We start from the raw sequence: 23,959 nt of genomic DNA on the forward strand, positions 1-23,959 counted from the left end.
GCCTTGCTTCCCCCTGTGATTGAATTTAAGAGCTGTCTTAAGAAGCAGCTAGATATAAATCTTACATAAATTACTAATTATTAACCCATTATCATGCATCACTTTAGCATTGCCTGAGGTGAGCCCTTCCTAAGTCTAGCTTGTTCACAGAGAAATGCTCAGAGCAAGTTAGGGCCTTTAGGCAATGCAACACTTTGCTCTCTCTTTCAGCCTGGGGAAACGCATTTCAACTAGGAAAGTAAAATAGGACTTGGTATTGGAATGCAAAATGTACTGAAGTACATAGTTAACGCTCTCTCCTGCAATCTCATATTACCACAGAATACTGTCAAAATTACCAGCTCTGCTATTATCTCTAGTTAGGGTTGCCAGGTCCAACTCAGGAACTATCTGGGAACTTCGAGGTGGAACCAGGGGACTTCAGGGGTGGAGCAAGGAGCAAGGGGCTCATAGAATTGGACACCCTGGTCTAATCTTTTTGAAACTTTAAGGGTTTTTTGAGAAGGGGCACCAGATGCTATACTAAAAATTTGGTGCCTCTACCTTAAAAAACAGGACCAGGACTGATTCTCTATTATATCCTATGGAACCAGGTCTCATAAGGCACCGGGGTCAAATGCCTGACCCGTGGGCCAAAAGCAAAAAGCAAAGTTTATTAAAAACAGTCATAAGACCAGCATACAAAATAATATAAGATAATACAGTATAAGAACATGGCAATAGACAGTTGCAGCCATAATTCCTAAAATTCCAGACCGAACTAATCCTTCACTAATAACTCAACTTACAGGATGATCTACGCTTTTTAATTACCAGATAACAATACCTAGCAACCTTGCGCGAGACGGATTCATAATTGTCAGCCAATAAAAACTTCACCACTTGTTCCTCGGCATATTTACAATAATTTGCCAATGGTTTAAAATGTGAGAGAAGGGGGAATCAGCAGCTGCTGTCTATCTTCATCATACATAGGACAATGAAGAAATATATGGGCAGCTGACTCCACCCGATTCAACACACAAAAACAAACCCTCTGATGCATGGGAGTCCAGGTATATCTACCAAAAAGGACTGCTGATGGGAGCGCATCGAAACGGGCTCTAGTAAATGCCCATCTATAATTAGGATTTTTTATAAATCCAAAATAAGATGTGGATCTTAGGCTTGGTCCCAGTTTCCGTTTCTTGTAATAACAAGGTAGGGCTGCATAATTTTTTTTGTGCTTCGATATCCTTAAATCTTTGAGAAATCAAACTCCTTGCATACTTCTGCCCTCCCTCTAATAAATTTTCAGGATCCAACCCAATTGATTTCAGTTTATCAACTACTCTATGAGACCATTGGGGATAAGGAGTTGATGTCAGAAAATCAGGGATAAGCCCCAACAGGTTCAGATGAGTCTTAACCCAATAGTTACACCTCTGAATCCAGACATTCAATGTGACTGTAGATAAACCAGCTTCCTGTCTCAATATCAAACTTGGCGTACCTTTCGGGGTATAAAAAAGTGCTCTAAGAAATTTCGATTGCACTAACTCCAATTCTTTAATTTTACTCACAGACAATATTTGCGTTCCATAAATCATCTGAGGGAGAACTTTGCTCAAATAAAGTTTAAGAGCAGCCAGCACATACTGGGCTCCCTCTTTCCTAAAGAAGCGCAATATAGCATTTGCGCTCTTTTGTGCTGAACATGCTGTATATTGAATATGACTGGAAGCCCTGCCATTAAATGTAAAGGTTAATCCCAGATATTTAAAATTTTTAACCTGATCTACCCGGACCCCATCCATTATTCATTTCATTTCTTTGTATTTTTTATGGAAGCGCATAATCTTTGTTTTTGAGTAATTTATTGCAAGTGACTCTTTTTGGCATTGTGTGCTAAATTTTTTCATTGCCCTATTTAGACCCCCTCTAGATAATGAGAGGAGCACGGCATCGTCTGCGTACATTAGGACAGGAATCTTTCTTCCTTTGCTTAAAATGGGAGCTAAGCTGTCAATTTCATGCAGGTGGGTTATCAAACAGTTGACGTACAAGTTAAATAGAAAGGGAGCAAGAAGGTAACCCTGCCTTACACCTTTTTGCGCTTGAATGGGTTTCGATAGCTTACCATCTGCAGTATATCATATTTGTAGAGCTGTGTTTTTATATAAATTAACCATCAACAATAGTAATCTCTTGTCTATGGTAGTCTGATTTAATTTAGCCCATAATCTTTCCCTCACAACCGAATCAAAGGCTGCTTTCAGATCGATAAATGCAGCATATAAAACGTCCTTATGGTTATGCGTGTATTTTTGAACTAAATAATCTAGAACAAGACAATGATCTCGGGTGGAACGGCCTTTTATAAAAAAAACCCTGTTCAGGTTTAAGGATCTTTTTCTGCTCTAGCCATCTACATAATTTCATACATAAATGTTTGGTGTACAGTTTACGTATGATATTTATCAAGCTAATAGGTCTATAATTATTGGGACCCGTGGGCCAGAATTTGCCTGCCCAGTGCTTTAATCAGGCCCACAAGGTTCTTTTCTTCCCCTCCTCCCTCTCCTGTCCTCACCCATTGAAGCACCAAGGCTGCCGAAGTTCCTTGCTTTTTCTGCCTTGTCTTTGCCAGCTGCAGCAGGAAGCAAAGCTGCAATGAAAATGCGGAATGAATTTTCCATTAACGTCTCTGTGCCCAGATAGATAGGTCTCAGAGACCTTAATGGAAGATCCATTCCATGTTTTTCTTACAATGTTTGTCTGTGCTGCAATGTGTTTCAATGGAGTAGAACTCAGTTTTACTTTTCAGCATTCCTATAGCCAGCTGAAGCTGATGCTTCCAGCAGTTGTGTCCTTGCAAATAAAGGGCTGATGCTTTAAGCCAGCTCATCACTGCTCAATGGACCTGAGAACTGGTGCCTAGTGAGTACTCTAATCTGAGAACCCACAGCCAAAGGGGGATATTACATTGGAGAGACATTTCCCATCTGAATATAATGGTTGGGCAGAGAAGCTAGCAATGCCTTTTCATTGTTTTACCAGGCTCAGATCATTTTATATTTTTAGTTTCTGCTGTGATCCCTGTGCTTTTTTCTTGATGTTTTATTTTAAAAATTGCATTGCCAAATCCCACCATTCCCCCACCTTTCCATTTTAAACAAAACATTGCAAGAGTTTTAAGCATGTTTGTATTTTAAGTTAAAACATAATATCTTTCATGGTGTTTGTCGGTGTCCTTTATAAAGTTTATATCTCTGCTACCTCACATTGCATTTTATATGGCCCAGCCCCACAAATTCCCATTTGTGTCAGATCTAACAAATGAGTTCAACACCGCTGCTATAGGGTATAATGGAGTCCCTAGTGGACATTCAAAACCTCCACCTCCCCTTTCTGATAACACTGAAGGGGGGGTGGGGGAGCTTCCAAACCAGGGGATCCCTTGCCCCCAACTGGGGATTGACAACCTGTGAGTAGCCATGTAGGTATTTAGCAGAACACTAAACCACAAACCATACAATAGCTTTTAGTAGGCTGCCAGATTTCCTGCTATGGCGGAAAGTCTGCTGTTGGCAGCTGTCTCTGCCTCCCACCTAAGAGATTTTTTTTAAAAAATTAATGTTATGTCACTTCTGGAGAAAACCTGGGAGTGATATATGGTAATTCTAGGAACAGTAAGAAACTCTGTGGTTTTACCATATGTCAGTGCAACTTTTGAGTATGTTGGGATACCAGCAAATTACATCTGGTGCCCACTAAAGTCAATTCAACATTCTCTAGACATCCTCTAGATTATAGGATTTCGTTTTAATATCTTGGGCTTCCCCCCCCCCCCCCCCCCGCTCCCTTTTGTTGTTTTTAACATCGAACTCGATGAAGAGCTCTGGAGAATTCGAAGCTTGAATAACCTCTGCCTACGTGGGTTCTGTGGGACTAAATGAGGTATGCAAGACAATTTTTTTGAATTAGGCTTTGTAGAATCTTTCGGGCTCAAGTGCCGTGTTCTACTGGAGAAAGTTTTCCTTCCAGACGTTTCATTCTCAGCTGCGGAGAACATCTTCAGTGGCGTTGCAGCCGGAGCAGGTGCTCTGACCTTCTTGGCCGCTTCTTGCCCACTCAATGCACAGCAGCCAGGAAGGTCAGAGCGCCTGCTCTGGCTGCAACGCCACTGAGGATGTTCTCCGCAGCTGAGAACGAAACGTCTGGAAGGAAAACTTTCTCCAGCAGAACACGGCACTTGAGCCCGAAAGATTCTACAAACCCCAATGATGTTACCAGCCGTGAAAACCTGAAATCCTTGATAATTTTTTTGAATGTTTGCATGTCACAGATGCCATAGAAAAAGGTCTCGAAAGCGCTGTGTTGGATAGGCTGGCTGAAAAGTATGGCTCGTCGATATTTGTGGCCTACGGCGAGCCTTTCAAGGCACGATACAAACAGAGGTGGTTTGCCATTGTCTGGCTCTGAGTGGTTTTTAGTGGTCTTCCGCCCAAATACTAATCAGTACTGACCCTGCTTAGCTTGCAAGATCTGATGAGATCAGGCTAGCCTGGGCTAGCCAGTTCAGCACTACAAGGCTGTTGTGAGAATAAAATGTAGGAGAAGAGAATTATGTCAACCACTTTGGGATTGAACTGAATGAATGAATGAATGAATGAATGAATGAATGAATGAAAAACAAGCATATTGGAAGGAAAGATATTCTGCATAAGTCTGGGCTAGCCAGTTCAGCACTACAAGGTTGTTGTGAGAATAAAATGTAGGAGAAGAGAATTATGTCAACCACTTTGGGATTGAACTGAATGAATGAATGAATGAATGAATGAATGAATGAATGAAAAACAAGCATATTGGAAGGAAAGATATTCTGCATAAGTCTGGGCTAGCCAGTTCAGCACTACAAGGTTGTTGTGAGAATAAAATGTAGGAGAAGAGAATTATGTCAACCACTTTGGGACTGAACTGAATGAATGAATGAATGAATGAATGAATGAATGAAAAACAAGCATATTGGAAGGAAAGATATTCTGCATAAGTCTGGGCTAGCCAGTTCAGGACTACAAGGTTGTTGTGAGAATAAAATGTAGAAGAGAATTATGTCAACCACTTTGGGATTGAACTGAATGAATGAATGAATGAATGAATGAATGAATGAATGAATGAATGAATGAATGCAAAACAAGCATATCGGAAGGAAAGATATTCTGCATAAGTCTGGGCTAGCCAGTTCAGCACTACAAGGTTGTTGTGAGAATAAAATGTAGGAGAAGAGAATTATGTCAACCACTTTGGGACTGAACTGAATGAATGAATGAATGAATGAATGAAAAACAAGCATATCGGAAGGAAAGATATTCTGCATAAGTCTGGGCTAGCCAGTTCAGCACTACAAGGTTGTTGTGAGAATAAAATGTAGGAGAAGAGAATTATGTCAACCACTTTGGGATTGAACTGAATGAATGAATGAATGAATGAAAAACAAGCATATCGGAAGGAAAGATATTCTGCATGAGTCTTTCAGCTTCTCACCATCTCCAGTTAGATTTAAAATCAGTGTATCCTGAAGATTTGCTATCTCAGCAGAAACTGAAAACACACTTCATTCTACAGTCTAAGAAGCCCTGAAGTGTATATTGACAAATTAAACCAATGTACTGGATTCATCCATGCTTCTCCTAGCGCAGAGATGCCATTTGTTTTCCATTCTCTTTGGAATATAAGCATTGACATTATTCCAGGAAGAGGGGGAATATGTACTGAGATTTCTTGCTGCAGCTGTGCTAGGACTTACATGCTGCCCAGAAAGCACAGCCCCATCCCTTGGCCCAAGTGTACTCAAACTATGACTCATTTACTATGACTCTTTTGGAGAAAGATAATGAAGCACAAACTGGGAGAAGAGATTCTGGGCTCTGCTTCTTTTAGTGGCAAGGGGAAAGAGCAGACATGCCACGTTCCTTCTTCCTGCTCTCCTTTATTGCAGAGTTTTCAGTCTTTCCTTGTACAGAAGGCATTCCAACCCCCTAATCATCTTGGTTGCCCACATCTGCACATAAGTTGTGTCATGTGCTTGTCAGCCAATGGAGAAAATAGAGGCTTTGCTCTGTAGCTCCTGTGTGATTGAGCAAGCCTGGCAAATAAGCTGTGATGCAGAAGGAAGCAAGAGAGAGAGAAGAAAGCTGATGTCCGTAAGTTGCTTGTGAGCCTGATAGGAGCCCTCTGGGGGCCTGACCCAGCCCTTGGCCTGCACGTTTGACACCCCAGCCTAAGCCATCTGGGAAAGATCTGTTCTGCATCTGCCCCTCCTATTTTGCAAGTTCTTTGAAAAGCCTAGGGGCATGTGTGTGTGTGTGTGTGGGAGGGGGCGGGGTCAAACATAAGGTCCAGAAGCTGGAACCAGCTCATCCAGGGCACTTACTCAGCCCATGAGCAATTGGTGTGATGGAGGGTGCAAGTGGGTGCTCGGGGGCAGGGAGTGGGTGGAGCCATGCCAATTCTCACTTCAGCACTGCAGATCAGAAGAAGAAGATATTGGATTTATATCCTGCCCTATACTCTGGATCTCAAAGAGCAATCACAATCTCCTTTACCTCCCCCCCCCTGCCACAATAGACATCCTGTGAAGTAGGTGGGGCTGAAAGAGCTCTCACAGCAGCTGCTCTTTCAAGGACAACTCCTTGGAGAGCTGATCCAAGGCCATTCCAGCAGCTGCAAGTGGAGGAGTGGGGAATCAAACCTGGTTCTCCCAGATAAGAGTCTGCGCACTTAAACCATTACACCAAACTGGCTCTCATCCAGATCAACCTCATCTGCAGCAGTCAAGCAGAACTCCTTCACTTCCATGGCAACCTCAGTAGTAAGTTGGGATCTTCCACAGCTGCATTCATGCCGGCTCTGGGTTCCACTTGGCCTGCTCCAAGAGTGTTGTCCTGGATGGCTACGGGGATTGGCATTTGCATACAGGGAGTGCCTTCTGGGTCCTGTTGGCGGCAAATGCCATATTTGCTGGGGCTATGCTGTGGCTCACGGAGGGGCATTCTTCAACAGATTATACCACACATCATGGGGCTAATTCTGCCACTGAGCATGCAACTTGGTATCCAGTCCCCCATTCCCCTTGGAACACCCAGCAGCCTTCAGCCAGGCTTTGCCGGTTTGGAGAGCCGTTTTGGTGTAGTGGTTAAGTGTGCGGACTCTTAATGGGAGAACCGGGTTTGATTCCCCACTCCTCCACTTGCACCTGCTAGCATGGCCTTGGGTCAGCCATAGCCCTGGCAGAGGTTGTCCTTGAAAGGGCAGCTGCTGGGAGAGCCCTTTCCAGCCCCACCCACCTCACAGGGTGTCTGTTGTGGGGGAGGAAGGTAAAGGAGATTGTGAGCCGCTCTGAGACTCTTCAGAGTGGAGGGTGGGATATAAATCCAATATCATCTTCATCTTCTTCTTCTTCTTGAGTCCCACCATGCATGTGACTTTGAACCTGGGCCACCAACCCCTCACCTCCACAAATGGGGAGGGGGGTTCATTCAACTTGTCTTCCCACGCTCCTTCCATGATGGCTCAAGGGCAAGGAAGAGCTTGCAGAGCCCAGCCGCTTTGTCTTTTTACCCTGGGTTAGGTGGGGCTGAGAGAGCTCTGTGAGAACTATCCCAAAGCTACCCTGCTGGCTGCAGGTGGAGGAGTGGGGGATCACGAATTCTCCAGATTAGTGTCCACTACCAGGGCTTTTTTTTTTTTTTTAAAGCTGGAATGCATAGGAAAGCAGCTCTGGCTGGCTAAGCACCAGGGGTGTGTGGCCTAGGATGCAAATGAGTTCACGATGGGTTTTTCCCTACAAAAAAGTCCTACCTGAAACAATGGTGATGTCAGGGTGTGTGGCCTAATATTCAAATAAGTTCCTGCTGGGCTTTTTCTAGAAAAAAAAGCCCTGCCCACAACTCTTTGGTTGAGCCAGTTTGGTATAGGAGAGCCAGTTTGGTGTAGTGGTTAAGTGTGCGGACTCTTATCTGGGAGAACCAGGTTTGATTCCCCACTCCTCCACTTGCAGCTGCTGGAATGGCCTTGGATCAGCCATAGCTCTGGCAGAGGTTGTCCTTGAAAGGGCAGCTGCTGTGAGAGCCCTCTCCAGCCCCGCCCACCTCACAGGGTGTCTGTTGTGGGCGAGGAAGGGAAAGGAGATTGTGAGCCGCTCTGAGACTCTTCGGAGTGGAGGGTGGGATATAAATCCAGTATCTTCATCTACCTCACAGGGTGTCTGTTGTGGGGGAGGAAGGTAAAGGAGATTGTGAGCCGCTCTGAGACTCTTCGGAGTGGAGGGCGGGATATAAATCCAATATCTTCATCTTCATCTTCTTTAATCACTACACCACAGCTGGCTCAACACGAGTACTTAGGATGTACCAGTTAGGCACTTTGGATCATATACACCACTGGGGCGAATAACTGTGGTTGGAACTGCACACAGTTTCACTAGAAACAGAATAATCACAGTGCAGAACTATCCACTAGCGTCGCCTAACGCATAATCTAAAGCAAGGGTGTCAAACTCATTTGTTAAGTGGGCCAGATCTGCCATAAACGGGGCTTTGTGGGGCTGGGCCATGCATGTCATAAAATGTAATGCCAGGTAGCAGAGACAGAAACTTTATAAAGGATACAGACAAACACAATCGGCAATATTATTTCTTTAACTTAAAATATAAACGTGCTTTAAAGTCTTGCGATCTTTTGTTTAAAATGGAAAGGTAAGGGAATAGTGACATTTGGGATTGCAATTTTTAAAACAAAGCATCAAGAAAAAGCACAAGAAGCACAGCAGAAACTAAAAATATAAACTGCTCTGAGACCATGAAAACATGAAATGGTTGTGCATAGCAAGCTCCCCCCCCCCCCCGGGTCTACTCAGATTGGCAATGGCTCTCCAGTGCAATATCCCCCTTTGGTTGTGGAGTCCCAGGTTAGAGTACTCACTAGGCACCAGATCTCAGATCCATTCAGCAGAGACAAGCTGGCTCAAAACATCAACTCTTTATTTGCAAGCGTACAGCTCCAGCAAGCATCAGCTTCAACTGGCCATACCAATGCTGGAAGTTAAATGAGCTCCACTCCATTGAAATACATTGCAGCAGAGACAAAGTTGCAAGAAAAAAAATGGAATAAATTTTCCATTATGGTCTCTGGGCCCAGATAGACTATTCCCAGAGTAGTCTATCTGGATGCAGAGACCTTAATGGAAAATCCATTCCACGTTTTCTTTGCAGCTTTGCAAACCCAGAAGAGCTTCCTGCTGCAACAGACAAAGACAATGAAGAAGGAGCGAGGAACTTTGGTGGCTTCACAGCTTCAATGAATGAGGACAGGATGGGGGAGAGGGGGGAGAAAAAAGCCATGGGCCTGATTAAAGCCCTGGGAGTGCCAGGTATGGCCTGCAGGCTGTAAATTTGACACCCCTGATCTAAAGATTCTAGTGCTTTCTGTTAGTGTGACACAAACATTGTTGAGAGAGACAATGAGAACCTGCCTCCTTGCCCCCCACTAGCCTGTCAGACAGCCAGTGGTGCTATCAATGCTGGACTTGGGGGTATGTCTGTCTGGAGTCTCATTCGCCCAGACTGAACAACTCTGTCCACACCCAAATCCAGGCTGCCGCTAGGGACGGGCAAACTCTTCTCAGGTCACCTCCATCTTTATTCTTGTTCTTCCTTACCCAATGCATTTTGGGAATTGTAGTTCTTAGAATGTGCAATGCTAATGAGAAGGAAAGGGGCCCAAAGAGTCCAGAATTTAAAACCATCCAATCGCACCACTGTTGATGGCTGTCAGATATGAGTAAAAATAAAATAAAATTGCCAAGAGAGACAAGACAAAACCTAGAATGCTTTCAACACATTATTTAGTGATGCTATTTCGGATCTGATTAAGTCCAATGTACCAAGGACATTGGTTTAGTGGGAAACAAATCAAATTTGCTTGATATTTTAACCTAATAAAGAGGCAGAATGTTAAACAAGGAAGGAACACTGATTATAAGTCAATAGGCTGTGGAACATCGTTCTTATTCGGGAGATATGTATTTAATATGCCTTGGATAATTTGTATAATTAAAAATCTGAAAACTGTATTTCTAATGTAATTAAAAATGCAATATTGAATTTGATCAGTGATATCTCATTAATATATCGTAAAATGAAAGCAGTTATAAAACCCTGCAAATTCTAGAGGGAATTTGTGATGCGTGGCGCCTCTTTCTCTTTAGCATCTGAACAAAGCAGGAGTCAAGTGGCTCCTCTAAGACCAACCAATTTTTATTTAGAACATAAGCTTTCGTGTGCTCTTAAGCACACTTCATCAGACGAGGAATCCAGCACAGTGAGCAAAGCCGTACATAGCTGAGCAGAGCCATACAGAGCTGGTAGGCGGTGGCCCAGAATGCAACACGGGACAGATTTAAGAACCAATGACTGTGAAGTAAAATTATCTGGTAGGCAGTGGTTTAGAACGTAAAATGGTACAATGACAGGAAAGTATAATTAACAAATTGAGCAAACCTTTGATCTGAGTAGCATGAGCATGCGAGAGCAACAAAACAGCAGTATGCAGTAAAATTAACAAACTGAGCAAACCTTTGATCTGAGTCGCATGAGCATGCGAGAGCAACAAAACAGTAGTATGTCAAAATGTGAGATTGTCTGTCAATGACAATGGGACCTTCTGCTTGCCAAGCAGCTGCTCTACCACTGAGCCACCGTCAGAAATACACTAAAATACAAAGGATTGAATGAATTTAGCATATGTGATGAAATAAAAACCCAGTCTCCCTGTTGATTTCTGGAGAGGTGTTTGTTTCAAGTGTTGTAATCATTTGTAGTTCAGCAATTTCCCTTTCCAGTTTGTTCTTGAAGTTCTTTTGTGATAAAACAACTACCCTGAAGTCACCCATTGAATGTCCTGAAAGGCTGACGTGTTCTCCTACAGGTTTCTCAGTTTTGTGATCCCTGATGTCAGATTTGTGTTCATTTCTTCTTTGGCATAGGGTTTGACCTGTTTGTCCTATGTAGAGAACCAAAGGGCATCATTGGCCCACAGCTACCCACCAGGATCTTTCTTCTGGCCAGCGCATCTTCTCTAACGCAATAACCCTCCTAATAAAATGAGCCAATTAAAAATGAAAAAAAAGCTGCTGGATGTGTTGGGAGTGGGTTTTCCTCTGTTTCTTCACATACACTCAAGCAACACATACACCAACTCTAGAATGAGCTGAGCAGAACAGTGTTTCAACATGTACAATATTCCTTTGAGCATCACTCTGAGACCTCAAAAAGCTTTAAACCTGGCATGATCCAGAGAATGTTTTACAATGCAATTGGCATTTAATTAGGTCTGCGCAATGCCCAGTGGGTAGATTTAGCTCATTTTCCCCCAGACCCAGACCCATGTAATATCTGAGAGTATATTAGTGTTTATATCACTATCTCATTTTTAGTGGTTCATGCATTTTTAGTGGTTCATAAGATGTAAAGAGATAGTTTGAAGATAATAAATGGCAAAGTACTCAGATAGGAGCAGTTTTGGAAGATGTCAGTTAAGGACATTTATTAAAAGTGTGGTGGGGACTGTAGGATGTTTCCTATGGTTAGAAGAAGTTCTATTTTGGTATTTCTAGGTGGTTAGCGGGTTATCTGAAATTCTGGACTACAGGATAAAAATTGAAATAGAAATATTAAAAATGCTTGTTATTTAGGTAGCATGATGAACTGAACTAATGACATTTATATGTTCTGACTTACTCTGTTCAAGCCTGATTCAGGTATAGGTGTACACTAAAAAAATCCTAGTTATCTAGTTAGCTTTTTATACCAGATCATTTAACTTCTAGCTAGAGGTATAGCTCAGTAATGTTGTATTTCATTCTATGTACAGTACACAAGTAAATACTATTAGAGATTACTGCTTCCACTCTAAGCTCTTTCTTTATTATTGAAGCATAATTATGGCATTCTCCATATAAACTAAGTCAATGAAGCATTATACTATCCATCCATCATTATTACATAGATAATTAAAGAAGAACAATTACATGAGTTCATAAAGATTCCCTACCCCAAAACAGAACAGGTCACAGGCAAGGAACCCCCTTTGAGAAGAAGCTCAGAACACAATTTCCCATTTATAGGATTTTAAAATAATCATATATATTGGACATATTGGACATATGAGTATATTGGACATATGAAGCTGCCTTATACTGAATGGACCCTTGGTCCATCAAAGTCAGTATTGTCTACTCAGACTGGCAGCGGCTCTCCAGGGTCTCAAGCTGAGGTTTTTCACACCTATTTGCCTGGACCCTTTTTGTGGAGATGCCAGGGATTGAACCTGGGACCTTCTTCTTCCCAAGCAGATGCTCTACCACTGAGCCACCACCCCTCCCCAATAACAATCTCCTAGCAATAGCTAACTGTCCCTCTTGATTACTGTCACACATCACTGGCTACTCATTACCTTATAGTTTCAAACACCTTATAAGGTTATCTATACTTAAAATAACTTTTAAGGACATACAGGGTGATTACGGACTGGCAGTTTGGGCTGACTCAGAGACGCCTCTGAAATGGATCCAAAAAATCCTTCCACACACAAACATCTGTCACCCATCCTCACCCTGTCCTCTGGCCTCTGCAGCACAACTCAAAAAGCTACCACTTCCGAAGCAGCAAAATTTTGAGCCACACGCCAGTCGCCTCCTTGGTGTCCGGAAGCAGAAGGGCGCAAGCGAGGTGCCTTGGTGGTGTGAAACCACAAAGCTGCCCCAAGTCGCGTCCAACTACTGAAAATGTATGCGGAAGCTGAGTGACGGGAACAGTGCGCAACAGCCAGCTGAACATGCCCATGTCACCCCACGGATGGGATGGGGACAGCTTGCAGGGGAGCATGTGGAGGCTTCAGGATAGCAACTTCTCTTTGACCTGCTATCGGAGCCTCCTTAAGTGCATCCTCCTTATCTTTCAATTAATCACAACCCCACTTCCTGGCCTCACCCTCACCACCTGTGCTACCACCTGGGCTAGGGACTGGAGTACCACTCTTTAAATTAAATTGCCTTTTCCAACCTGGCTTGTCATCTTCCTTGCATTTCTGGCTCCCTGCATGTGGGAACTTTTGCTGGGCCATTGTCTCTTCACCTTCTTGGCTGTCCCTGTTGATATATGGTAATGTGGATTGCTGTGCTGACAGCTGGCATCTGTTGAGGCTTCTCTTCTTTCCGATTTGTCTTTCTTTCTGCCAGGGTATGTGCTGGATGAGGAGGAAGGGCTCATGCAGTGTTGGACCTAGCAGCATTCTGCTGAACTATTTTAGCAGTTTGGTGAGTGGTTAAATGCGTGGACTCTTATCTGGGAGAACCAGGTTTGATTCCCCACTTGCACCTGCTGGAATGGCCTTGGGTTAGCCATAACTATCACAGAGGTTGTCTTTGAAAGGGCAGCTGCTGTGAGAGGCCTCTCAGCCCCACCCACCTCACAGGGTATCTGTTGTGGGGGGTGAAGATAAAGGAGATTGTAAACTGCTCTGAGTCTCTGATTCAGAGGCTGATTTCGCACTGACCTTTTACTGGCGCGACCACCCTCCTCACGGCGGCGGATCTGCAGGGATTTCGCACCAGAAGCGCCGGCGCAGCCAAAAGAGCCGGCAACTTCCGTCGCGAAACCAGCTCAAACGGAAACCGCCAAGAAGCAGGAAAACGTTTGAGCGGGTTTCGCGACGGAAGTTGCCGGCTCTTTTGGCTGCGCCGGCGCTTCTGGTGCGAAATCCCTGCAGATCCGCCGGCGTGAGGAGGGTGGGCGCGCCAGTAAAAGGTCAGTGCGAAAACGCCCAGAGAGAAGGGCGGGGTATAAATCTGCAATTCTTCTTCTTCTTCTATAAGGCCATTGGGTGTGGTATGGAAGCAGCAAGGAGGAAGGAAGAGGCTGGGTTGGGTGCTGCTGACCTGGCTGGGAAAACAGAGAGCTGGAGGCGACTTGTTCAGTGTCCCACAGAATTTGATCTCTTGGTCCAGTTTGCTTGAAACTTGGGTCTCTTTAGAGGACAGGCAGTTCTTATTCTTCTGCAGTTTTGGTATCGTTTGGTTGACTAGAAGTCACTTCAGCCCCCCCTGAAAATCCCCCTTAGAAAATAACGGAAGACTGATAGAAAAGGACTTGCATAGGCTCCATTGGAATGCATCACAGCCCACAAACATTGCAGTGAAAATGTGGAAAGGAACTTGAGAAACCTGCCCTGGACCTGGAATGATAGACCCAAAAGTGAAATGCTGGTCTCTGGGTAGGGCTGCCCTGTCCTGCCTCCTGCAGTGGGGGACTTCGGGAGGGAGAGGAGATGTCATAACATAGATGTCATAAAATTGGGGACCAGTGCCCTGCACAGCTGAACTCCAAGTGGTAAATTCACCACTGGCGTTCAAGTGCCATTTCCTGCTTCTTGCAAGCAGCATTTAAACGGCCCATTTAAACGATGCTTACAAGAAGCGGGGGGTTGTGCACACCTGAACTTCAGAGGCAAATTTGCCACTTGGAGTTCAGGCATTTGCCCAGTGGCCACCTCTCTCCTGCAAGATTTAAAGGCCTTTCGTCTAATTAGCAGCTCCCACAGATCAGCCGGGGGGGCCTTTTAAATTTGGCAGAAGAAAGGGAGACCGGGGGCCACCAGTGGTTGCTCTCGAGTCTGTGCCAAGAGGCATCTACTTCAGGGCTCTGTAAAATTGACCACCTTGATTACCGTATTTTTCGTACCAAAAGACGCACTTTCCCCCCCCAAAAAAAGTGTGGGGGAAAGTGTGTGAGTCTTATAGAGTGAAGGTACCTACCTTCCTGGGGGGGGGGGGGCGATCCGCTGCCTCCGCCTCTGATTCCGGCGCTTTCCCCGCACCTGCCTGCCTGGCTCCAGCTTCTTCCAGCAAGTGCTGGGATTGCTCCATGCTGCCCCCACCGCAAACCCAGCGCTTCGTGAGCGCCGGCTGCGGAGAGGGCAGCGAGCTTCCTCTGTGCCTGTCTGCCTGGCTTCAGCTCTGATGCTTACAGCAAGCGCCAGGATCGGAGGGCAGAGGAAGCGATCCTGGCGCTTGCTGTAAGCGTCAGAGCTGGAGCCAGGCAGACAGGCACGGAGGAAGCATGCTGCCCTCTCCACAGCCGGCGCTCACAAAGCGCTGGGTTTGCGGTGGGGGCAGCATGGAGCGATCCCAGCTCTTGCTGGAAGAAGCTGGAGCCAGGCAGGCAGGCGCGGGGGAAGCGCCGGGATCGGAGGCGGAGGCAGCGGATCGCCCCCCAGGAGGAAGGTGCATCCTATGGTCCGGAGCGCCTTATGGTGCAAAAAATACGGTAAATTCACTTGAAACTTGGAAGCTTTTAGATTGCAGGGAGGACTGTGTTGTGTGCACATATGATGGCATTGGGGCTTTCTTTGTAGAAAAAGCCCAGCAGGAACTCATTTACATATTAGGCCAAACCCCTTGACGTCGCCATTGTTTCACATGGGGCTTTTTGTAGAAAAAGCTCATCAGGACCTCATTTGAATATTAGGCCACACACCCTTGGCACCAAGCCAGCTGGAACTGCATTCCTGTGTGTTCCTGCTCAAAAAAAAAGCCCTGGATGGTATTATCTTTATAAATGGCTGCTTCAAACCTCATAAATATTCCCCACTTAAAATTATAGGCCTGAACTCTGGAACTACACCAGTTTGAATCACAAACTGGTACTATCCTATCCCAAAATAAGCAATCATAGTAAAAATCCTCCCTTGCACCAAAAAATGGAAATGCAATCTTTTTTCCCCTCTGGACACACCTCTAGTATCCACAGATTTGGCCATGTTGAGAATTAGATATATTAATGTTCCAAAAATGGCATATTGGATCCAATCCTTTTAAGCCCCTTTTAAAACTCTTCACTATTTCACATCAGCAGAAATCCCTTGTTCCAGTAAATCAGTGGTCCCCAACCTTTTTGGCACCAGGGGCTGGTTTTGCTGTCACTGTCGCTGCCACAGCCTGCCCTGCCCCCTCCCCTCCTTTCCCCAACACTGTGCTGTGTTTCGCACCCCCCTCCCCCACCCTCACGAGGAGGCTCAGAGGAGTCAGCCCTACCTGCTTCGGCAAGAACCAGGCTGATTCTATGGCATATGAAGAGCAGGCTGGAGGAGGAAGAGTTTCACCCCTTCCCTCACTTCTGGAAGTGAGGGGGGGGGATCCTCCTTCAGCATGTTATTGAAATAACTTAGAATTAGCCCAGTTCCTGCCAAAGCTGCCCAAGCCTTGTCACAGCGCCCCTCTGGTTGCGCAGCGGGGGGGGGGGCGATGAGGCTCGGCTCTACCGCTTCGGCAGGGCCTGGGCTGATTCTAAGTTATTTCAATAGCATACTGAAGGAGGCTTCTCCCCCCACCCCACTTCCAGAAGTGAGGGAAGGGGTGATACTCCTCCTCCGGCCTGCTCTTCAAATGCCATAGAATCAGCCTGGGCCCTGCCAAAGCAGGTAGGGGTGACTCCAAGCTCCTCGCTCCTCTGCTGGCGGGGGAGGGCGACAGAACATGGCACAGTGCTGGGAAGGGAGGGGAGGGGGTGGGCTGTGGTTCCTTGTGCACGGGGGAGGGAGTACAGCACCGCTTTGCGGTGCTGCAAAGGGCATGTGGGGGGGCGGCAGCGGGGGGCAGAGGTCAGGGAGTGGCAGCCCAGTTGTTAATGGGCCACAGCCCAGTAGTGGGCCGTGGCCTGGGGGTTGGGGACCCTGCAGTAAGGGACATCTTTCTGTTGAAATACATTTCCACATGTGGATTGCTCCTTTGGATTCAGGGCCAGCCTGCCCACTAGGCAAACTAGGCATTTGCCTAGGCTACCGGCAGGGTGGGGGCACCGAAATTGGCCTTCACCCCGCCTCCTAGGCAAATCCTTATTTGGCTTCCCTTCCTCACAATTTTAATGCCTAGGGATGGTCGGTGAAGCTCCGTGCTCCTGGGACTGAAAAAGCAGCTGCACCACTGCCTCCTCCAGAAGGACGTGGGGAGGAGGCAGCAGTGCGGCCGCTCTTTCAGAAGCTCGCTCATACTTCCCGCTGCTGCTGCCCCAGCGCTTATCATCCTGAGCGCACTGGAAGGCCAGCATAGGAGCCACCTCCCTCCATGCCACTTTACCCATCGATCACCTGATCGCCGGGGGAGGGGGCAGCCTTTAAAGAGCCCCAGGAAAGTGGTGCTTCACCGCCTGTTCCCAGGCATTAAAATGGGTAGGGAGGAAGGAGGAGGTGCCACGGAGGGGGGCAGGGGAGTGGCAGTGCGTGGGGCGGGGGTCAGCGGGAAATGAGGTTACCTGAGGCGCCATCACCCTAGGGCCAGCCCTGTTTGGATCTGGACTAATTTACATGAATAGGTGCTTCAGGTTTACATGAATAGGTGCTTCAGGAAAGTTCTGCACCTAGATTTTGGTTTGTATATTTTTGCATTGCAACAAGCTGTGAGGTAGGTTAGGTTGAGAGGCAAAAAAATCACCTAGAAAACTTGAATGGCAAAAGTGCAAATTCAAATCTGTGTTTCCTAGATCCTGGTTGTCTAGAGTGTCATAAACCTGTCATAAATGCACTGGCTGTCCAACAGTGCTTCGTTTCCATGTACAGATCGGTTCAATCTTCAAGAGCTGAAGATTTTTTTCAGGCTGGGGTAGATGGGGATGATTAAATCCAGATTCCTTCTTTTTCTTCCTGAGGTGAGTTCTACTGCCATTGCAATCTCTTTTCTGATAAGAAAGGGATGGAGAGATACTTAAATTGAGCTGAAAGTTCTGTTAATTTGAAGGCAAGGAAAAATAGTCATATACCTTTTCCAAATTTGATCCAACTGTTTGCCTGCCTGCCTGCCAGTTTGGTGTAGTGGTTAAGTGTGCGGACTCTTATCGGGGAGAACCGGGTTTGATTCCCCACTCCTCCACTTGCACCTGCTAGCATGGCCTTGGGTCAGCCATAGCTCTGGCAGAGGTTGTCCTTGAAAGGGCAGCTGCTGGGAGAACCCTCTCCAGCCCCACCCACCTCACAGGGTGTCTGTTGTGGGGGAGGAAGGGAAAGGAGATTGTGAGCCGCTCTGAGACTCTTCAGAGTGGAGGGCGGGATATAAATCCAATATCTTCTTCTTCTTCTTCTTCTTCTTCTTCTTCTTCTTCTTCTTCTTCTTCTTCTTCTTCTTCTTCTTCTTCTTCTTCTTCTTCTCTCTCATATAAGTTAATTATAAATTTTTGTAATGATACACAAATGATTTACCTTAACTAATTTTGACAGATTTAACATAATGCTTCAAAGAACTGCATATTTCTCCATACTGTCATCTTCAGTCAAAGACTTCTTTTATTACTTCGGTTATGACAACACAATTCCGACGAAGATAAATTAGTACTTTGATCCCCTCCACTTCACAATGACTGTTCATTGGATAGAAGGCTTTTGTCTTTGAGCATATAAAAGAAATACACCTTGACTTCTATCAAGTACAAAGGTGTGTGGGATAAAAGAAATCTCTCCTCTATGTGGTTGCCCTTGTTTTCTATAATGTAATTGAAGGGAAATGTGCCAAAGGTAATAGAGACTACATTAACGAAATGTGGCGATTCCTCTAAGTATGCGGCTACGAAAAATCATTTGGGGTGTAATTTTTTTTTTTTAATTCAGTAGCATTTGAAAGACCAACAAAATTTCCCAAGGTATAAGATGTTGTGAATCAAAGCTCGCTTTGTCGAATTTTTAAATGTAGATTCTAGTCTCATGTGCACCAGTATTGATACAATGCACGTTGTTCCGTTAAGAGCTCAAGGATTTCGGTACAAGACACAGTTTAAGACCAGATACTTCAAGGGCATTCACACAGCTTTTCCCCAACTCCCTTCATCAAATGTTTAGGGTTTTGTCAAAAGTTTTTTTTATCATGCTTACAGATGATAGAACAATGCCATTTACTAAGAGAAGGTGGGAGCAATACTGTTTGGAATATGCCAGGGTTCCTCAATTCTTCTTAGGAGTTAAAAAGTTGGGTTTGTTCTGGTGTAGCCATACTGCTAACAGTGGTGTCTTCTCAAAAGACTTCAGCCAGGGACAGAACCACCATTAAAAGAGTGAACCCCTGGGAATAAATCCCGTTATGAGCGATAGAATAACAATGCCATTTATCAAAGCAGAGGAGAAAGTATGACCGATTTTTCACTAGCGTTGCTCCAACCTCAGGCTTCTGTTTCCCCTGGCATAAGCTATCGATTTCCCATCAGTTGCTGCATGAGCGCATTTTGACCCACGGCTCCCTCTCATTTCCCTTGTGGCTTTGTGATGCTGTCTTTTAATTATAAGGAAGCTGTGAGAGGAACCGGGTGGAGCCACAGGCCAAAATGTCCCCATGCAGCAACTGGTGGGAAGTCGATCTCTTGTGCTGGGGAAAACAGAAGCCTGCAAGTGGAGCAATAATTGCAAGAAATCAGTCTATAGAAAAGCAGAGCAAAGCTAGGGAGAAGACTATCTTGTTCAAAATATTTCCATTTTGAATTTCTTTGTTCCCTGAACCTGTGATTTTTAAGGTAGCAGTTTTCTTTTACTCGCAACATTAAAATAAACGCATTTATCAATCTCATTTTCAAATCACTTGCATATAGGCGGCACATGAACGGCGTAAAATAACTATCAGTGGCATCAACTAGAAGGAGGCAAACTGATATTGATGAAAATGGCAGCACACTGGAGTTTTATGTTATCTTAAACGGGCTATTTTAGCTTGTCCAGTGAATTTTGAAAGACAAGGCTCTGAGTGAACTTTGAGGCTGACTGTAAAAAAAAAATAAATCTAAAAACATCCTGATTGCCTTACCCGCTTTTGACTTAAACTTGTTAAACTGTAATGGGAACTTAACATCGAAGTTTGTGTTGTTGTTTTTTAATTTAAAAAAAAACAGGAAGAAAATTGATTAATGCTAAGTAAATGCAAATACTAATGCAAAAATCAGAAGGTAAACTATGTCTTAAGGTTCCTGGGTTTCCTAGAAACTAGAGTACTCTTCAAAATAAGAAGGCAATGTATGTGACTTTCTGTAGACGAGGGACTGCTGTGAAAGGATAACGTGCTCTTGTAATAATGCATGCACACCTGTGGAGCTAGGCAATAAAAGTTCTAAAGTTGCATCCCAAGAAAGTAAGAGACAGGTGATCCGTGTTGGCCATTTGGTAAACACACACACACACAATGTTTGCCATTTGGTCAAAGCTGTCAAAGGAGCCATGCTGGATTTTTTTTATATATATCCCCAGTCAGCACCATAAACCTCTTTTATCCAAACTTTTGAAATGATCGGACAAGAGCGGTAGAACAAATTTTGAGTCCAGTGGCAACTTTAGGACCGACCAAGTTTTATTCAAGGCATTAACTTCTGCGTACATGCACACTTCCTCAGACGCAGAAGCACACAGAATCTCACTCTTTGGATAAAACTTAATTGGTCTTAAAGGTGCCACTGGACTCAACAGGTGTTCTACAGCTTCATGCCAACACGGCTGCCCACTTGGATCTATGGTCAAGAGCAGGTTAGAAGGGAAACTTTAAGCATGCTTCCCTAAATTCTGATTAGGAAAGGGACTGTGGCTCAGAGTTAGAGCATTCAGTTGGAATGCAGAAGATCCCAGATTCAGCGCCAGATATCTCCAGTTAAAAGCCTGGGTAGCAAATGTTGTAAAAGGCCTCTCCCTGAGCCATAGAGATCTGCTGCTGGTCTGAATACACAATACTGACCCTGATGGACCAGTGGTGTGATTAGGTATAAGACGGCTTCATGTGATCATGTGATTGGAATTGGGATATGAAGTCTCAAGGGGAAAGTAACCTTTTTTTCTGCCCCCCACCCCTCCAAGAAAAGAAAAAAATGGAAATTTTGAGGGAGCTCCGGGGGGAGGGAATATTTTCTCTTTTAGAAAACGTATTTCTCTCAAAGCAAGGGTTTTCACACCCAAAATATATAGCATGAAAAAGTATGACTATTCCAATTCCTCTAATAGAAAAACTGGAAAATTTTGCTGAGAACTGAAAAAAAGATAAAAAAAAAAATAGGTTTTATACCCTTTTTCTCTCTATCCTAAGGAGTCTCAAAGCAGCTTAGAATCACTTCTCCTTTCCTCTCCCCACAGCACTCACCTTGTGAGGTAGGTGGGGCCTGAGAGAGTTCTGAGAGAACTGTGACTGGCTCAAGGACACCTGGCAGGCTTCATGTGGAGTACCAGGTTTGGTGAGCCGGTTTGGTGTAGTGGTTAAGTGTGCGGACTCTTATCTGGGAGAACCAGGTTTGTTTCCCCACTCCTCCACTTGCACCTGCTGGAATGGCCTTGGGTCAGCCATAGCTCTGGCAGAGGTTGTCCTTGACAGGGCAGCTGCTGTGAGAGCTCTCTCCAGCCCCACCCACCTCACAGGGTGTCTGTTGTGGGGGAGGAAGGGAAAGGAGATTGTAGGCCGCTCTGAGACTCTGTCCTTGAAAAGGCAGCTGCTGTGAGAGCCCTCTCAGCCCCACCCACCTCACAGGGTGTCTGTTGTGGGGGAGGAAGGTAAAGGAGATTGTGAGCCGCTCTGAGACTCTTCGGAGTGGAGAGCGGGATATAAATCCAATATCTTCTTCTTCTTCAGGGAATCAGACCTGGTTCTCCAGATAAGAGTCCAATGCTCTTTACCACAACACCATGCCTCCTACACAATGTTTTCTTTTTCTGAGTGAGAAAAAACCTTGTTTTACATAACATATCCCTCATTCCAAATATACAGCATAAAAAACTCCAAGGACTTCCTCAGTTTTCCAGGAAAAAATAAGGAAACTTTGAGGAGCACTGAATGGGGGGGGGGGAGTCATACAGTAGACATGTACAATGTTTTCAGAATTTTTTTTTTGCTTAAATATAAATAATTTTGTCAGTAATTAATATGCTATAATGTTGTTAATGATAATACATTACTGAAGAGTTCAGTGTTTTCAGATGTGTGTGTTGGAACACTGGACTTAAATGCATGTCAGTCTAATTATTTAAATTTTTAACCCAAACCATCCTTCTAATGATTAGATTTTGGGTGACAACCCAAAGTAATATAACTTTCGAGCTGCTTTTTGCAGTCTGTACAGCACAGTTCACTTCCAGTAACACTTTTCTTTTATTTTCTCAAGCCTTGTACAGATGGCAGTCGCAGAAATGAGCTGCTGGCAACTTCAAGCAGTAGATGGGCACGTGTTGCTGAGGTCATTGGTAAAGGTCTTTATCTTACAATCAAGCCCCTCCAGATGCCAAGAAGGGCTATCTTGAAATAAATGGTGGCTTTGAAGATAGAAGATAAGATGCCTGAAGGATCAGATTGTGAGCAGCAGTAGAGAGGGGAGGCTATCAGACTTCATTGATGAAGTGCTTATATTTCCTCTTCACTGAATCATTCTAAGCAGGGCTTCCTTACTGTGCTTTTGCGCTGAGGAAAGTCTATCTGGGAAATATCATTTCTGCTCTCCCTGACACATTTTTCCTTCAAGACATATTTCTGGCCCAAATTAAAACACTGGGATGAATTGTGCCATCTGACACTTCCCTGATGTAGGTCTGCAGCAGTCAAAGGAAATTTATGACCATGCCCCTGAAGGGCAGTGGAGAAAACCAACTGCGTAGCTGGACTCCGGTTGTTTGACGATACTTCCCTGGATGGTTGGGGGAAAGGGTTATCCAGATTTTGTTCTTGAATATTATCACTTAATGGCATCATCATTGCAAATTGTTCCCAGTTATTTAGCCCCAGGGAAGTGGTATTTTTACAGTGCTATGATGGTTATGGAAATATTCCAGAGGGTGTCAGCATTTTTTGCCAAAGCCGTTATATTTTTACAGCACAGGATGATTGTCTCTTGTTTCAAAAGTGACTCTTTGAAATCAGGCCTTAATTAATATCGGGACTTCATGAAATATTGACTACTCCTCATCTCTGTTTGAAAATTCCGTCCCCCCCTTCTTCCGCTGTTTGTCTTCACTTTCACATCACTGCTTCTTCATGTAGACTTTCCCCAACAAAATGAACACCTTCGTCGATGCTAGCACGGAATAGGTGATAGCAGGCAGGACTAAATTCTGGAGGATCCAGATTTAGTTCCTCACTCTGCTATGGAAGCTTGCTGGGTCACTGTGGACCAGTTAACTTATCCCAGCTTAACCTGCCTCACAGGAGTGTTGTGGACATAAAACGGAACTGGGGAAATTATGTTATAAGCCTCTTTGAGACTCTATTCAAGAGAAAAGCAGGGTATAAATGTCTAAATAAAATGTTAGATTGCCGTCTGTTGTGTAGAGATGGCACTGAAATGAAGTAAAAAGAGAGGAGTGGCTAGGACTTATTTCCAGGCCAGCAGCCATTACCCGATGCGCGCTGTCAGCCTGGTCTAACTTTAAATAATTTTACCCTGTACAAAGTAATATTTCTTATTTTGAAAGATGGCCTCTAAAGGTGGAAAGAAGGGGAAACAGAAAGGAGAAACCGTTCTGTGTTTAAAAGATTTTTTCCCATCTGTAGATGAAACATCTACCTCCTCTGCAGTGTCGGGGAGGAGTGAGCTGGTGGATGAGGAGAGCTCACTCACCACAAAAATTTTAATGCAAGCACTTAACAAACCTCAACAAGAACTGAGAAATGACATCAATGAAATGTTGCAACCAGCATTACAATGAATGGACCAGCTAGAAGAACTTTACAAGCAGACAAATCAAAAGGCTGAGAGAGCTCTTTAAAAAGTTACAGGGTGTTTTCGCACTCACCTTCAGCCGGCGCCGCGACCCTCTTGACGACGGAGGATCTGTGCTGATTTCCCACACGAAGCGCTGGAGCAACCAGAAGAGCCGCCAATTTCCGGCGCGAAGCCCGCTCAAGCGTTTTCCTGCTTCCTGGCGATTTGCG

Source organism: Heteronotia binoei, chromosome 8 (genome assembly GCF_032191835.1).
Source record: "Heteronotia binoei isolate CCM8104 ecotype False Entrance Well chromosome 8, APGP_CSIRO_Hbin_v1, whole genome shotgun sequence".
NCBI classification, from domain to species: domain Eukaryota; kingdom Metazoa; phylum Chordata; class Lepidosauria; order Squamata; family Gekkonidae; genus Heteronotia; species Heteronotia binoei.